General features: G+C 43.7%; 1 protein-coding gene across 2 annotated transcripts in view; it reads left to right on the top strand.

The window, feature by feature from the left end:
• Nucleotides 1-18,048, top strand: part of LOC124607035 (leucine-rich repeat-containing protein 4-like) — a 1,293,164-nt gene that overhangs the window by 1,175,611 nt on the left and 99,505 nt on the right. The window lies entirely within an intron of this gene.

The following is an 18,048-nucleotide window of genomic DNA, read 5'->3' on the forward strand; positions in this document are numbered from 1 at the left end:
CACCAAGTTTCTTGGCAACTGCAAAAACCTTGGTTACAACGATTACTAAGAAACATACTGGATAATTTCAGGAGCTTGAAACTGCACTTTCTGGAGCTATTTTCTAGAAAATCTAGGAGCTATGAATGAGGAAGAGGGAGGAAGTTTCCATCAAAACATAACAAATGGTGCGGAACTACCAGGATCTATGGGATCGTAGCATGATAGCTGCCTGCTGCCGGATGCTACAGAGGGAGTGTCCTCAGTCAGCTCACGGAGAAAAAGGCAATGGGAATTTCAGAGGAAAAGATGAGACATAGAGATTTATGAATAACAAAATAATTCATTGTAATGATAGGAGTGCCTTATTTTATCATTTTAATAAATTTAGTTTGGATGTATGCGTTGTATATTAATTTTCTGCATTTTCATCATTTTTTGTGAAAAAATCTTACATGATAGATGGAAATCCTTAGCGTTTCTGAACTTAGCTTGTCAAAAGGCGTTAAAATCACCCAGTAATATTACGAAAAAAATTTCAGTGTATAAATTAGTAGACCTGTGAAATTTAATTATCTTGGAGACGTTCGGTTCTCCTAGCTCTCTTGATTATAATCTATGTCGAATCTGGAATCAACACTTTTTCCTTCTTGTGAGCGACGTATTTGCGCATATCGCGGATATAAGAACCTGATTTTGTCGTTATTAATGCCTTCTTTGTATCTGATTAAAGACTTGTATGTATTAATGACATGTCTCACTTTTATTGTTTTTAAGTTTCCGGAACCAGAAGGTACCACTCCAGGACGGAAAGGGACAAAGTATCAGTTGCAAATTATTCTTCCAGCTCCCCAGCACTGACAGACAGTAAAAAGAAGATGGAGAACAAACTGAGGACAACCCAGTTTTCTACACAGTATTTGTCGCATGCGTGTATCGCAGAGTCTTAATCACATCAAACGTCACGTTATCACGTTAATATACTGTAAAACCACCCTTGTAAATGGTGAACACATAGTCATAATTTCGTCAAAAAGTCTGTCACTTTAAAACATCAGTAAAAACATTTCAGATGATTGGAAAATACTGTAAATATGATTGCTTGAACATGAAAGTGACTCCTATCAGAGTATGTTTTATTCGTTGACAGTGGTAATTTAAGTGGCTGACACGGTGACAGCATAAAAACAAATTGAGTTTATTTTGTGGCTTACAGAACCATGAGGCTAGTTTGGTTTGAATACGGACATCGTTGCCAAGTATTTTCTGCGGACATATTGAAGCGGCGTACCGGCTCACGGCCTTCGCCTCAAACTGAGCGTTCCATATTCACAGCTGGGATGATGATGTGCTTACACGGCTCAGTAACAGGTATGAAACTCTCATCTGCGAAGCCCGGGCTCGAGTCAGCTTATTGGACACGCAAGCTGCGAGGCTAAACGTTACACCCAGACAAAGTCTGCACGGCGACGCCGCTCCACTACTAATGACGCACTCGATGGCGACTGAGACTTATCTTCATGGCAGGAGCTGGAGCGTGTAAAGTGGAAGGCTACTTTCTGGAATTGATTTAGAGAAAAAATAAAGATGTGCTGCGAAATGCGGCAATTTAGAGCCTGAATAGGTAAGGGTTACGAGAGGCGTTCAATAAATAATGTAACTCTTTTTTTCTCTGTCATTGTCGGTCGAAAAAATGTGGAATATGTTTTGTATATTCTCGCTTCTGTCTCCATAGTTTCATGAAGTTCCCGTAGGTGTAGGCGCTATATGAAGCCTTTAAAATAGCGTCTCTAAGGAGTTGCGTTCTGAGCAGAGAGCTGTCATTTAGTTTCTTTTGGCCCAACACCAGAACATCCCACTGCACTTGCGAAATGTCTACGGAGACCTGGCAGTGAACAAAAGCACAATGAGTCGTTGGGCGAGGCATCTGTTCTCGCGCAAACCTGTCCAATCTCCCGCGTCCCGGCCTGCCGCACACAGCTGTGACTCCTACAACGTTGGAACTTGTGGACACTCTCATTCGAGGTGATCGACGGATGACAATCGAACACCTCGTTACTCAAGTGGACGTCCTCGTTGATGGGAGTGCTGACACACTATTCCAGCAGCTAGGGTACTTTTTAGCCGTCAAACGGAGCGAAGAGCCATCTTAGCGGAATTGCTTGCACTTTACGAGGCTAATCGTGACAATATTTTCTCGAACATCGTCACAGGTGATGAATTATGCGCTCACTACTTAGAACCGGAAACAAAACGGCAATCCACGGAGTGGCGCCACACGAACCCTCCTCCTAAGGAAAAGTTCACAGCTGTACCTCCGCCGTTAAAGCCATGGCGGCGCACTTCTGGAACTCTGAAGAGATTATCGTATTTGACGTCGCCCTTCTACTCTGTAGTGTACTGTGCAACCCTCTGGAAATTGAAGAAACGACTTGAGCGTGCTTGTCACCACAAAAATTCAAACAAACTTCTCCTTCTCAATGACAACGCAACGCTTCCCACAAGTCTGCGCACCCGAGAGGAGATCACAAAATTTCATTGGACTGTTCTCCCTCACCCACCCTACAGCCCGTATATCTCACTTTTCTACTTCCATCTGTTTGGCTCAATGAACAATACACTTTGCTAGAAACAGTAAGCGGATGGTTGGGAGGTTATTGATGTAGCAAGACGTTGGCTCTGATGTCGACCAATAGAGTGGGGCCATGGGAGAATATAGGCCCTTCTAGTAAGGTGGCGTAAGGCCATCACATATAACGTATATTATATTGAAAAATAGGGTTTTGTAGCCAGAGTAATGGAAAATAATGTGATCTATTGGAATCCTGAATAAAACTAACCAGCTTTCGGGAAAAAGTGCTGCATTATTTATTCAAAGTCCCTCGTATTAGTAATTCTGTTTCTTTTAATTTTTTAAATTCTTGGTAAGTCCGTACGGGACCAAACTGCTGAGGTTATCAATCCACAGGCTTACACAATACTTAATCTAACTTACGCTAAGGACAACACACACACACACACACACACACACACACACACACACACACACACACACATTCCCGAGGGAGGACGCACAACTTAATCTTACTTAAACTAACTTACGCTAAGAGCAAAACACACACACACACACACACACACACACACACACACACACACACACTCACGTTCCCGAGGGAGGACTCGAACCTCCGACGGAGAGTAATTCTCTGAAAAACGGTGAAATCTGTTGTCCACAAATACAGCATTCACCCACTTTGCGAAAGTACGTCTCACTTATCGCTTGAGGTGCGAGGAAACCGATCCACCCGCACGCCGTAACGTCACTCCTGTCTGAAGTCTCAGGAGTGTCACCAACGAAAGTCTCTGTCGCCACTCACAAGAGAGACTTTCTGAAATAAATGCTGTTGCTCAGCATTTAAACAGAGTGGTATGTCGTGAAGTAAAATTGCGTTTCAAAGATATTCTAAATTCGTTCTGAATAAATGGAGTAGTGCACACCCAATGGAAAAAAAGGCACAATGAGATGAAATTGCAAAAACGGTTTCGCTCATTCCAGCATCACTGCAAACAAATTATTTTGTGTAGTTACATATTCGACTATTGGTACTTACAGATTGGCGTTCCTTCTCAGGGAAAGAGACTGTAACAGAATGTCAGGATATTGTTAAAGCGTGTCTCAGCCGCAGCACCTGTAATTAACCAGTACTTTATCATCTTCATACTTTACTGCAACGAAAGTTGGTTATTTCTCGTGTGGTCAAATGTCCACATGTGTAACACCTTTACGAGAGGTGAGAGTAAAGAGAAAAGCTGAAGGACAAGGAGAAACTTCGCATCCTGACAGATATATGACTTCGATATCACAGAGGTTGAAAATGTTTCAACAGAAGCACATCCCACAGCTGCAAACGCAAATAAAACGAAGATACAGGGCATAGCACATTAATGGGCGGCGGTCGATGAAAAGCTTATGAAACAGCTAACGCCGTAGATATACCATAAGAAAGAGTAGAGTACACTTCATATGATTAATCAACTATGAGAAACATTTACGATAGCTGTTTGCCAGTTTTGTTGAATGTTGACCAAAACGAAATGTGGAAATCCATTTCCTCAAAAATAGTCATATTTTCTTGAAAGAATTTAACTGAAAATGTCAACAAATTATTGTTGTGGAAATAATTACTTCGCGGCGGGAAGTTAATAAAAACCAGGGCAATAAATGTAAGCCAGCACCAGGAAAGGCAGGGACAATTTATTTCCAGAGTAAGTTACGGACGGTGTCTTTGGGACTCAACAGGTCTCTTCTTACTGATCCAAATGTCCGATGTTCCCTACCTACACAGTCTGATACTGCTACTGAATGAAATGGAATAGAAAAGTATATCCGGAAAACACCACTTAGCAGGTCGAACAGGATGCCAGGCATGGGCGTCATTATATATTTCATTCTTTTTCGCTTTTTAGGACTAGTTAACTGACTGCTGTTGGAATAACTTAACATTAGGGGTGGCCAAGATAAAATTAATCTGGAAAATATTTTAAAGAGTACTAATGTGGGACTTACCTTTGATAATGAACATCACAGAAGATGCTGGAAATGGCCACCTTTGACGTCGATGCAGCGTTGTGATAGATTTGTCAAACTGTAGCGCGTAGCAGATCTTCCGCAGCGATAGCAGCAACAGCGTTTTCAGTGTTCTGGTGTAGCTCTTCCAATGTGCGAGGATTGTATGAGCTCACCTGCCCTGTCAGTTTGCCCCACAGGTGAAACTACTCACAGGGGGAGAGGTCAGCGTATCGAGGTGACCAGGAGATTGCTGGACAGGCATACTCTGCTGACTTCAGCGTTTCCTGTGATGGCCAGTTCTCCTGTTCATTAACAAGGGTGAATTCCATGTCAGTCTTATAAATATATTCTGGGCCACACTCATTTGGTGTACCGTGTATATGGCATTTGCTGAGTGTTAGCTCGAATAATGCAGTTAATTGTTTGACTTGCTTTTTATTTGTTCTGCGAATAGTTACAAAATGCGATCTCGTTCCTTATTCTGCAACCGCTTGATATGACTAAAGTAATCTTTTCTTTCATGGCAAGTGAAAATGACTCGGTAGGAGAACACATTTTGCTCAAGTGAGTCCTAATCGATTGTAAGACAGATGAAAAATAACAAAAAAAAGCAGAAAAACGCTACATTCCAACCAGGAAATGAAACGAATTGCGCTGTGTCGCTACTGGTAGAGGTATGATGTATAGCGACTGCAGGAATTATTCTAAAAGCGGAAAATTTCTAAGACTGCTTTTTGATATAACTGTTTCGGTGGGACTGAGAAGAAAGTGCCGAAGAAAATAAAGTTGCCAGGAATTGTCCCAAAGGTACTGAATTTCGAAGATTGTTAGGTATCCACTCAGTGTCTTTAGGTAATATTCTTTACACCGAAATGCTAAGCATATTTCATTATTATATGCTAACTATATCTTCTTATATTAAAATATCGATATGAGTGCTACCATTCTAATTTAACAATCTACTTTTAACTTCCTGTAATGTTTAAATTTAGACCTACAAACAAGAATTTTTTTATTGATGTACCAATTATGTTACCAAGATATACTGAAAATCTCAAATGTAAGAAGAAAGTGAGAAAGATTTTCAGAATTCCTGCTCGTTAACAACAAAATAATCAGAAAAAATGCCAAATAAGTACTTTCATTATCCTCGGCAATGCGTTGTAAACCTGCATGCACTCATTACTAGAAATGCACGAGAATATTGTATACAAAGCCTATACTCCCACACGCCATAACGGGAAAGTGTCTTCTTCTGAGTGCACCTGTTGTGGCTGGACACTGGTTAGGACGTATGGAAATAGATTCCATTGTAACAGACACAGCCGTGGAAGGCAGTAATGAATGTTAAAAGTTTCTGAGTCATTAGGCCGCTTCATGTTCATCTTCAAACTTTTTAAGTGCTGGACATTTCCACCCTTCTGCTGGGGATCTTGTTCAGGGCTCCACTAGTGTCCCTGGCTCGGTGAACACTATCGAAGGATGTTATCACGTTGACTTATAAAACGCTATCGTTCAGCAATTTCCCCGAAGTTGTGGAGGTGTTAGATGAAAATCTTCAGGTTTCTATTAGCGGGGGCAACGGCCTTGCCGCAGTGGATACATCGTTTCCCGTGAGATCACCGAAGTTAAGCGCTGTCGGGCGTGGCCGGCACTTGGATGGGTGACCATCCAGCCGCCATGCGCTATTGCCATTTTTCGGGGTGCACTCAGCCTCGTGATGCCAATTGAGGAGCTACTCGACCGAATAGTAGCGGCTCCGGTCAAAGAAAGCCATCAGAACGACCGAGAGAGCGGTGTGCTGACCACACGCCCCTCCTACCGGCATCCTCAACTAAGGATGACACGGCGGTCGGATGGTCCCGATGGGCCACTTGTGGCCTGAAGACGGAGTGCCCCCCCCCCCCCCCCCTCCCAGTGCCACTATTAGCGGGCCGTCGTCCTTGGGGTAAATGCTGAAAGGACACACTGAAAGAGGGAGGGAATTAAAAGCATTATTGTTGTGACGCCTCGGTTGTTACTGCGTTGTTGATTACGTTTCGAGATTGCCGTAACTGCGTTTACTTCCGCAATGGCGGGTTACCATGAGGACACGAAGACTGTAGCCGTGGACGTGACACCATCTTTCGACGGTGTTCAGCCATCCAAGGACATCAGTGGTGTCGTAAAGAAGATCCCAACAGAGCGATCGAGCCATCGGGCAGTGAAAAAGTCTGAATAAGAATATGAGGCGGTCTGTCGACACAGAAGATGTTGCCATCAATGAGCACTTAACATCGGTACGCATGCGACTACACGCGCTACCTAACACACTTCAAAACGGTGCGCATAAAACGCTTTTTTTTCTGGGGCTCATATCTCTGGTGCTAATAGTTCTACAGGTAGGGTCAAGGGTTTAGGATAGCCCTTGCGCAAGGGAACATTTGAATACTCAACAGAAGGATCGTCTTATTGTAACTATCCTACAATGCAGGGTCAAAGTTTAAATAATGCAGATGTCCTCCGGTGTAGGCAAACGGAGCAGATCGGATGGTTCTTTTCGCAATAGATGTGGTCTGACGTGCGCCTTAAGGGGTTTATGGAGGCACCATTAAGTTCATGGGCAGATCCTGAGAAAACCCGAAAAAAACCTGGTTTTGAGTACGAAAACCGAGCCGCGGATACCAAGACGGCTGCGCACAGCAAATGGCTGAAATTTTACGATACATTTCTAAGATCCCGATCTTGAACAGCTTTGAACATCTTCCTCATATGTGTGTCCGTTTCCGAGATAAAGAGGTTCAAATTTAGCGTACTTATACACGTAAAATACGCATCTAAAATCCGGTGCAAGGCGAAAACTTCATAACGTGACGTAACAAGGAGAATTCTTCTGTATAGTGTCTCCATTACCATCAGAGGGGTACTGTAGACAATGCAGAATTTTTGTGCATATAAAATTTTCTATGAGATGTAAAGTTATATAGTTTTGCGTTGTTTCAATTTCAGATAAATAAACTATGCGAATTTTACTGGACCACAAAGCTCTTTTAACATGAGTGACATGCCCTGCTATAGCAGGGAAAAGCGGGAACCAGAGGAAAAATGCTTTTATTGCCGCAAAAGCTCTAATATAATCGTATTTATTAATGAACTCTGAGTGAAAAGTGGAATACTAGCTCCCTCATTCTACATTCTTAAGCAGCTTTAAAAATATTCCCAAAAATTTTGGCTTCGTAGTAATGTTATACATTGTAGGGATCATTGTTCTATTCCGTATCCCTGAGGAGCAAAGCGCACAGCTGTAAGATATTAGATTCGCACTGGAGAGGATGGCGTTTAAAATTCCGTCTCGTCATCCAGACAAAGCTTTTCCGAGATTTCCCTAAATTACACTAGGCGAGTGCTTAGGAGGTTCCTTTTGAGAGGCACTCCTGATTCTCTTCACCGACTATCTTGTTCTCTCTAATGACATCGTCGTCGTCCGGGAATTAGAAACTTGGTGGTTAGGACAGGGCTGGAATACAAACAACAAGTAGTTCTAGAAGTTGAATGTAAATGCTCCTCTAAGATGAAGAGATCGGCAGATGAGAGAAACGCAAACCAGCCAGAACGTCCCTCCTCCTAATAAATTCTTCCCCACACATTTAAAAAAAAATTTAAAAAATCTCGCTTGAGTGAACGCCTGTCCCATGTAGATCACCTGAATCTGAAGCAACGCCAGGAAAGAGAAATTGTGGAGCTACACCACGATATTTTGTACGCGAGTCTTTGCTTGTGATACTTGCAAAAGTTATTTTCCCCACCCTGTGGCGTGATTAAGTTTCATCAATTTGTGTGCGTGCGTGCAATGGTGCTCGTATGCGTGAGTGTATGCCTGCGCGTGCGGGACGTATACGTACAAGCACGTATGTATGTGTGTGTGTGTGTGTGTGTGTGTGTGTGTGTGTGTGTGTGTGCTAGAGGGACGGGCGCAGCCGCCACGCCCACTGCGTAATGTATTAACAAATTAAAGGGGTGACACTCTTTTTTGACGAAGTGACTTGGGCCTCACAAAACGAGCCTCTCGCTCCCGCCAGCCGGGCCGCCGGGCCCATGAATATGCATTTCCGTTTCGCATAATCGACAACAATAACATGCAAATTCGGTGGTTTACCGGGCCGGGGGCAGTGGCAGAGCGCCACAAGGCAGGCGCGCTATGGCGGCGTGGCGGCCGCCTAGCCGCGGCTCAGCTCCACTACGAATGCATATTCAGATGCCTTTACCTTTGTTGTGATGGTAATGCGGATTCGCCGCTCCTGTTTAATGTTTTCCAGATCTGGCGCGGCAGCGCGCGGTCGGCTCGTCTCGCCGCTTCCTATAAACACGCATTCATATTCAAAGCGCTTCCTTCCTTCCTTCCTTCCTTCCAGCCAGCCAGCACGCTCCGCCTGACTCCCTCCTTATCCCGACCACACAGCTGCGTGACCTCACTCCGCCACTGTGCCCACACGCACCTCCACCCCCCCCCCCTCCCCGGTGCGAGCTGTCGCCGTATCCCTCTCGGCGGCGACATAACGGCGCGAGACGTGAGGTCGGGGTGGGTAGGTGCTCGCCTTCTGATTTCCCAGGACGTGAGTCGGGCGGCGCGTAGATTGGAGCCCGGTTTACGGATTTCGGGCGGCGGTGTCTGCGCCCCCGCCGCAGCTCGGCTACTTACCACGGGCCGCGCCCATCAGGGGCTGCTGACGCGGGATTGAGCGCTCTGCCCGCCTACGCCTCGTCCTATCCTACCGGCACGGCGGCACCCACTGACGGCTCCTCGCTCGCACGCTTCTCGCAGTGACTCGTCTTCTTGTAAAAGGAATGATCTACACGTTGCGTCTGGAATGTTTATTGAACGTGCAGCGGTGCCTCTTACCCAGTCTCGACCACTGGAAAAAATCGACAGAGGCAATCTTCCTGTCGCGAAACATTACTGCAACTTATAATGTTTCATCCCACTTGCTATAGAAATGTTCAGATGTGCGGAAAGTAAATAGCCTATACAGAACTAACTACTCTAGTGTTGTCAACGTTCATATAATTTCGTAAGGGCAGAAATAATGTATTAGCACATACATGTTGCTTACCTTGCTATGGCTGTCTTGATGTCTAGGGTGTCAGTTCCTGAAACTTCCTGACAGATTAGAACCGTGTGCCGGACCGAGACTTGAACTCCACTGCAGAGAGGAAATTTCATTCTGGAAGCATTGCGCAGGCTGTGGCTTAGCCATGTCTCCGCAATATATTTTCTTCAAAGACTACTAGTTCTGCAAGGTCTTCCGGACGGGGTGGCCGAGCGGTTCTAGGCTCTACAGTCTGGAACCGCGCGACCGCTACGGTCGCAGGTTCGAATCCTGCCTCGGACATGGACGTGTGTGATGTCCTTAGGTTAGTTAGGTTTAAGTAGTTCTAAGTTCTAGGGGACTGATGACCTCAGCAGTTAAGTCCCATAGTGCTCAGAGCCATTTTTTTCTGCAAGGTCTGCAGAGAAGCTTCCGTGAGGTTTGGAAGGTGGGAGACGAGATACTGGCGGAATTAAAGATGTGAGGATTGCTCGTGAATCGTGCTTGGATAACTCAGACGGTAGAGCACTCGCTCGCGAAAGGTAAAGATCCTGATTTCGAGTCTCGGTCCGGCACACAGTTTTAATCTACCACGAAGTTTCGTATCAGCGCACATTCCGCTGCAGAGCGGAAATTTCATCTGTGTCAGTTCCTGTTTGTGCTTTCCGATTAGTAGATCAAAGATTTTTTGTTTCAGTATAAGTCGCTGGAATATTGTTGCTTATTGACATTATTAGCATTTGATCATACATTCTCAACACTTTGTACAACACCACTAGCTAAGTAAATGGGTTGCGCAGTATTTGGACACGACACAAAAGAACTTGATAGTTAGCTTGACCAATCTCGACAACAACTGGAACTAATATGGCGCGTTTGGCCCCTTACTTTTTATAACTATTACGTACATAGCAGACTCTTGTAGAAGAAGATTTAGTTCAAAGGAATTTTATTAATCTAATGTATTCTGGAAACGATTATTTATGCGCCTCTTAATTAATAGTGGCGGTTGTCAAATTTTTACAGTACAAAAACTAGCAGTTTCCTGTCTCTGTATAATAGTCAGTTGCATTATCGACAGTAAAACTAGAAAAATTAAAAATGAAAACAGAAATTTTGTTTATATGAAAACTAAAGCTTAAAAATGCTAGTTTTGTTAGTAATGAAAAAGTTTTTAACTGCCAAGATCGCTAAAATAATTTAATTTCGCTAAAATAATTTCGGCAATTCTCTGTTGCCATCCTCGGACATACGTTTCCATAATTACATAAACATATGTCGTCCTCATGGTGATGATGTCACACTTGTACAATACTAGTTCCTCTGTGAAATGTTTGTTTTCTCTCTTTTAAGTTAATTATTGTGATCGATGTTGAGAAATGGATCGATATGAAAACTAAAATTATATTAACAGAAGAATATTTTTTTGATTATTATGTAAATGCAGAATTATTTTTAGACGTGGAATGTATTATCTAAGTATAAAAGCACATATGTGCAGATGCTAGCGAAGCGTGCAAGTGGGTTTGTGGTATCGGGTAGTGATAATCCAAGTGACGATATTTTAAGTGCTGCGTTGAGGGCTGTATACACTGAGCGAAAAAAGTCAGGAGATACCTCGTAATATCTTGTCGGACCTCCTTTTACCGGGCGTAGTGAAGCAACTCGACGTTAAATGGACTCGGGAAGTCGTTGGACGTCCCCTGCAGAAATTTTGACTCATGCTGTCTCAGTAGCCGACCATACCACGAAACTGTTGCCGGTGCAGGAGGATGCGCACTAACTGACGTCTCGATTCTGTTGAATAAATTTTTGATGGGACTCAAGGCGGGCAATCTGGGTGGCCAATAAGGCACTCGCGTTGGTCGGTTGCTGCCGTAACCCATTATCGACATATTTTGCCGCAGTGTCCTAGCGGATACGTTAGTCGTACATCGCACAAGATTTTCTGCGGTTATTTCACGCAGTGTTGGTTGTCCGTTGGCACTGACAGCTGCACGCGAACGCCGCTGCTCTGGGTCGTTAAGTGAAGGCCGTCAACCACTGCGTTGTCCGTGATGAGAGGTAACGTCTGAAACCTCATATTCTTGGCACACTCTTGACACTATGATTCTCGGAGTATTGAATCCCCTAACGATTCCCGGTACGTAATGCCCTTTGCGTCTAGCTCCAACTACCATTTTACGTTCAAAGTCTGTTAATTTCCGTGGCGCGGCCATAATCAGGCCGGAAACCTTTTCACATGGATTACCGGAGTCCAAATGACAGCTCCACCAATGCGCTGTATGCTACCGCCATCTGTATATGTGCGTATCGTTATATACTTTAGTCACCTCAGTCTTCACCGCAGGAGCTGAAACATCGCTGGTATGTTCATTAATCGGTGCAGACGCGAAGTATGCCAAAAAATAATGATTTCACTTTCGGCTACCAGGTAAAAATACGACGTTGTAAACAGTCAGAATGTGGTGTGGGTGCAGAAAAAGGGGAGGAAAGGTGGAACACATGGCAACAATGGTTCTAGCACGTTTATTATCATATGGTCACAAGTTACCACATGAATTCAATATCGTCTCCCGACTCAGCAATAGGTTCCATTAATAACACGGCACGTTCGTCAGTTGGTCGTAGCATATCCAATGTAATCAGAGCGATATGTCGTCGTATGCAGTCTTTCGGATGAGGAAGAGTCCAGATACGTACCTGATAAACACGATCTTTCAGATATCCCCACAACTAGAAGTCACATGGATTTGAGTCGGATATCTGTGAAGCCACACATCTTGGAATAGTTGAAAAGATAATGCGATCGTTAACGAAGGTTTCTCGAAGTAGATATTTCGCCTGGCATGCTATATGTGCTGTCGCCCAATTTTGCATGAAATAGTGGTGTGGACTCAGTTGAGTTCTTCCAAACTTGGAATGAGTTGTTGCACAAGGAGTTCCTTGTAACATGCAGATGTCACTGTACACTTAACAGGCCGGCCGGTGACGTGTCGTCTGGAAGAGAAACGGACTGATAATGAAGATGCTTGCGAAACCACGCTACCGAGCTACGTAAGCTGAGTGTAGTGGATGTTCCTGAACACCTCCTGATGGAGTTGAACCCTACTTGCGACAGTTTTGTGCATTCACGACATCGTACAAAGGACAGTGTGCCTCGTCCCTCTACAGAATATTCCGCGGCCACAAGTCATGTCTTCCCACTCGTGCTGAAAAACGAAGGATAGAGTCACGGCATTGTAACGTATCATGGAGCTTCACTTGGTGCCCATTCTGAATCTTGTAGGGATACCAGTGTAAAATGCGCCGCTAAAGCGTTTGATCTGTTAACCGGGGGAGAGGCAATTCTCGTGACAATTCCCGACCGCTGTCTGCAGAATTTGAGGCACTTGCTGTACGATGGAATATAGCAACAGAAACTTCATCAACAACTGTCATGCGAGTGGTCTGCCTTCCCCTTCCTGCTACACCACCTAATTTACCTGTTTCTTCAGATTTCTTAGTCATATTCTTTATCCCACTGTTTCGGAGGTGTTTTGGACGGCGATATTCCAGCAATGGAGCGCTGCCATTATTGCCACTCTGAGAAAATACATTATCGTGGTCTTTCTTCTCAATAGCCATGATGTTTCGTACGGGAAACTTCAGCCTACCTAACGCTTTACGCCAACTGTCACTTCACAAGAGAAATCAACATGTGTCGCCAAGCGACAAAAAACATACTGATTTCAAAACAGGAAGCATTTCACATTCTGACTGTTTACAACGCCATAATTTCACCTGGTGGCAGAAAGTGGAGCTATTATTATTTTTCATCATACTCCGCGAGCGCACATGTTAGTGAACACTCTTATGATATTTCAGCGTCCTGCTATGTATGCAGCCCGCACTGCAGTACTCGGAACATTGTGAGCTAAATTATACCACCCGGTATTTGAACACGAACGCAAAAGTGCAGTGCCTTCATACACTGCAGGTATTAGGCGTGGCCAGAATAATGTTCTGTACAGTTGTGAGTACAGAGTGGCGGAGCTAGGTGAATTGGAACGAGGGCAGATTGTTGGCGCTCGTATGGTGGATGATTCCGTAACCAACGTATCTGTTGTGTTTCGTGCTTCAAGGGGCACCGTATTGAAGATCTACGCCGCATAAAGGGAAAACAGGAAAAACATCGCCCGTTGAGTCACAATGCGGATGAAAGTGCGTGTTCAATAGTCGTGACAGACGGTCACTGATGGGGACTGTCACGAAGAATAAGGAGACGATAGTCGCGTAAGTCACTGAAGAACAGAACATCGGATCCGTGAACCCTGTCAGCACAAAAACAACACGGACGGAGCTCCATAAGCAGGGAATTGCAGAGCGATCTGGAATTCGAAAGCCACTCATCAGTGATGGAAATGCCCGTAACTGAAAAATATGGCGCCGAGACCGTAAAAACCTGGACTATGAAGGAATGAGATAATGTCATTTCGTCGGTTGAGTCTTGTTTCACGGTGTTTCCAATTTGTAGACGAGTTTACGTCGCAAGAGTGGAACATGGCGGGGGTTCGGTGATGATATGGGCAGCCATACCGTGGTTTTACATGGGCCCCATGGCTACTCTGCAAAATAGCACTATGGCCAAGAATTATGTAACCATTCCGACGGATCAGGTCCTTTCTGTGGTACAACTCGTTCCCTGACGTGACGCTGTATTCCAAGGTGACAGGGAGAGTGTTCACACATCCTGCATCGTGCGCAGCTGGTTTTGTGAGCACGAGGATGGACTGTCGCTTCTTCTCTGGCCACCACAGTCAGCAGATCTCAATATTATTGAGCTTCTGTGGTCTAAATTGGAGGGAAGGGTGCGTGGTAGCTATCCACCACCATAGTAGTTACCTTAATTTGCCACTGTTTTACATGGAGAATGGCATAAGATTCCTTTTTAGACCAAACAGGTCCTGTATTTATCCATTCCGAGACAACTGGCAGTTGTTTTCTGCGGCAACGGTTTTGGTTCAAATGGCTCTGAGCATTATGGGACTTGACATCTGAGGTCATCAGCCCCCTCGAACTTAGGACTACTTAAACCTAACTCACCTAAGGACAGCACACACATCCATGCCCGAGGCAGGATTCGAACCTGCGACCGTAGCGGTCGCGTGGCTCCAGACTGAAGCGCCTGGAATCGCTCGGCCACAACGGCCGGCAGGCAACGGTTTTCAAACAACACACGAGGCAAGGTAGTGTGCTGTTTCCATATTTTTGTCAACCCCCTATATGCTAAAAGCGTAAGTTGTCCCTTACGTGAAAATGCATATGGAGGACTGTCTTGCATAAATTGCGAGAGTAGATACATCAGTGTGCACTCGGTATTTCACTAATCGTTCGAGAAGAAGCCTGCTTACTTCGCATCGTCTTAAGCTGTCTCGTCGTCCACATTGGAATTCTTCTTCGTGTCTATTTTTAACATTTTTCTCATCTGTCTGCCAGTTAGGAAAAGGTTTTGCGATTAATTTTAAACTACCTTCTCGACGAACTTGAAACGTGATATATTAAACACAGCTCTAAAGTAATTAACAGTGTAATGATGACTACCTTTCTTGTCTGTCTCATACATCTAGCAGGTATAGGAGCGGGCTTGGGGATGAAAAGGATTGATAACAATGCTCTACAAGACCGTCGTGTGGTGCGGGTATTTTCGGAATGCGTTCTAGCCGTTCATTATACCTTTTTTCAAGTTTTCGCTCTTGGATTGCTCGTTTGAACTCTCTTATACTGCCGTGCTGTGTCCGTCGCCCGTATTCCTTTTATTGTTTTTCTCCCGTTCACACTGGCCTTACCGCTGATGGCCCCAGGCTGGTCGTCCAGTTTCTTTTGGTTCTTTGAGTAGTTCCCGATCCTCGTCAAATTCTGGTCACAATACTTTTCAACACTAATAATTACTTAAGTAAAAATAAGTTTTAATATAGTTCGTTTTTAAATAGAGCAGAAAGTATATATTAATTTAGCCTAACCCCAAAAAGATAGATTTGAAAATTTGGGTTTGTGAAGTTTTTACAGTTGTGAAAACATTTCTAGGATTTATAACGAAAAACGTATGGCACATGAATAGTTGGCCTAATATTATTAGTTCAATGACTGCACTTTCTTCGCTATAAATCTTACACGTATTTTCATAACTATTATAAATTCACAATCGTAAATGTCAGAACTATCTCTGTGGGGTGATGAATCTGAACGGAGCTAGTAGAAATTGCCGGACGGGGTGGCCGAGCGGTTATAGGCGCTACAGTTTGGAACTGCGCGACCGCTACGGTCGCAGGTTCGAATCCTTCCTCGGGCGTGGATGTATGTGATGTCCTTAGGTTACTTAGGTTTAAGTAGTTTCTAAGTTCTAGGGGACTGATGACCTCAGAAGTTAAGTCCCATAGTGCTCAGAGCCATTCGAACCATTTAGTAGAAATTATTTTATAATTCTTAGTCCGACTTGAAAACGGATTAATAATTTATTTTTATTTCAGTAGTTATCTGCACATTTAAACTGAGTGTGCCTTCTGGAATTACTACTACGGTCACTACAATTACTTTCAGAAAAAGAGGTGCCACTTTATTTGCTTCTTAAAATGGAAAAGGGGAAAACTTTTATCTGAAAATGCAACACAATCAGTCCTACTGAGGACCAGCTAAAACTCGTAAACCAAAATAACTGTTGCGAGATCTGATTTTACTATCTCACGCATCACAAATATTAAATGGTTCAAATGGCTCTGAGCACTATGGGACTTCTGAGGTCATCAGTCCCCTAGAACTTAGAACTACTTAAACCTAACCAACCCAAGGACATCACACACATCCATGCCCGAGGCAGGACTCGAACCTGCGACCGTAGCGGTCTTGCGGTTCCAGACTGTAGCGCCTAGAACCGCTCGGCCACCCCGACCGGCACAAATATTAAACTTAACGTGACCAATTGCGATTCGGAATTGTTAAAAATGACAATATGTAAAAACTGATAAGATACGAGGGCGTGCTGAAAAGTAATACCTCCGATTTTTTTATGTGAAAACAGTTCAAGATTATTTTAAATTACACAAATATTGGTAACATTCTACACATTTATTCTTTATGTCTACGTATTTATCTCTCAACATCGTGACTCTTACAACGAACACATGTCTCCCAACAAGAGATCAGTTTGTTGACACCGTCTCTGTAGAATGTTGACGGAGCCACAACTTCACCTCTGCTTGCACCGCTTCACTTACTATCAAAGTGACGTCCTGGAAGGTGTTCATTAAGTTTTGGTAATAGATGAAAATCGGATGGGGCCAAATCTGGTCTGTGTCGAGGATAATCGGTGATTGTGAACCTAGGGCATTGGATTGTTGCAGATGCAGCTCTCACGTGTGGTCTGCCATTGTCGTGCTGCAGGAGAAGTTGCTCCTTGTGTGGACGAATTTTTGTAACTCGAAACTCAGTTGCGGTCGGCTGTATCTCACGCGCAGACGTACTCACGTTACACAACGACATGTTACACGCTACAACCCGGAGTCCTCTAACGGCAGAGGGCTGCAAATACGTAGAGATGGAGAATAATGATGTAGAATGTTAGTTTTATTTAGAAAATTTTGAGAGTTTTCTCATAAAAAATTCGAAGGCTTCATTTTTCCGAACGCCCTCATATACGAATCAGTATTTCAGCAATATATTTGTAACCACTTAAAATGAAAGGTATACTTTTATTTGTAACACCAAATTTTCAGTCTGTCTTGGTGTAATTTATTTCGTCGATCAACTTCAATGAAGTGACAGCAAGTTATGCCGAAGATATTACAAATGGCTCACAACACGAGGATCTACCTACCGATAGCTAAACTGAAACAAGATTTCTTTTGACCGGCATCTTGTTGCATATGAACAGTACATTTGATAGCAGTGACGTGTTTTACATATCGTTTGCAAGTTTACGAACAATGGTTAACTACATCCAATGAGCCATAGCAGTGGAGATAATTGGACACACAACAAGAAGTCATTTATATGAACAGTCACTGATCGTTTAAAAACTTTTCATTTTAACAGCAGACCAACATGCGAAGTGAATATTCCCTCATTGGGTTGTCCTTCACTGTCTCCACAGGATGGCCACAGCACATGTCAACGCTGTACAGAACAACCTTAATATCCATGTGGACTGTCGTTCAATGTTTTGGTATTGCTTTTGTAGCCGTAAGATGAGATTTATATCTCAAAACATTTTGCTTCTCTAAATAATCGAATTTGACAGCTAATTTTGTTACTGGTTGTGGCCTATGAAAAATATTTTCAAACAGTTACAGTCGATTAACAGTCAATATGACTTTAAATCGTTAACTTCACTGTATTTACGTCCAACTCTCTTGAGATCAAATTAACGTTTCCCGAGGCAAGACTATCAGTTATATC

This window comes from Schistocerca americana, chromosome 1, assembly GCF_021461395.2.
Source record: "Schistocerca americana isolate TAMUIC-IGC-003095 chromosome 1, iqSchAmer2.1, whole genome shotgun sequence".
Classification (NCBI taxonomy): domain Eukaryota; kingdom Metazoa; phylum Arthropoda; class Insecta; order Orthoptera; family Acrididae; genus Schistocerca; species Schistocerca americana.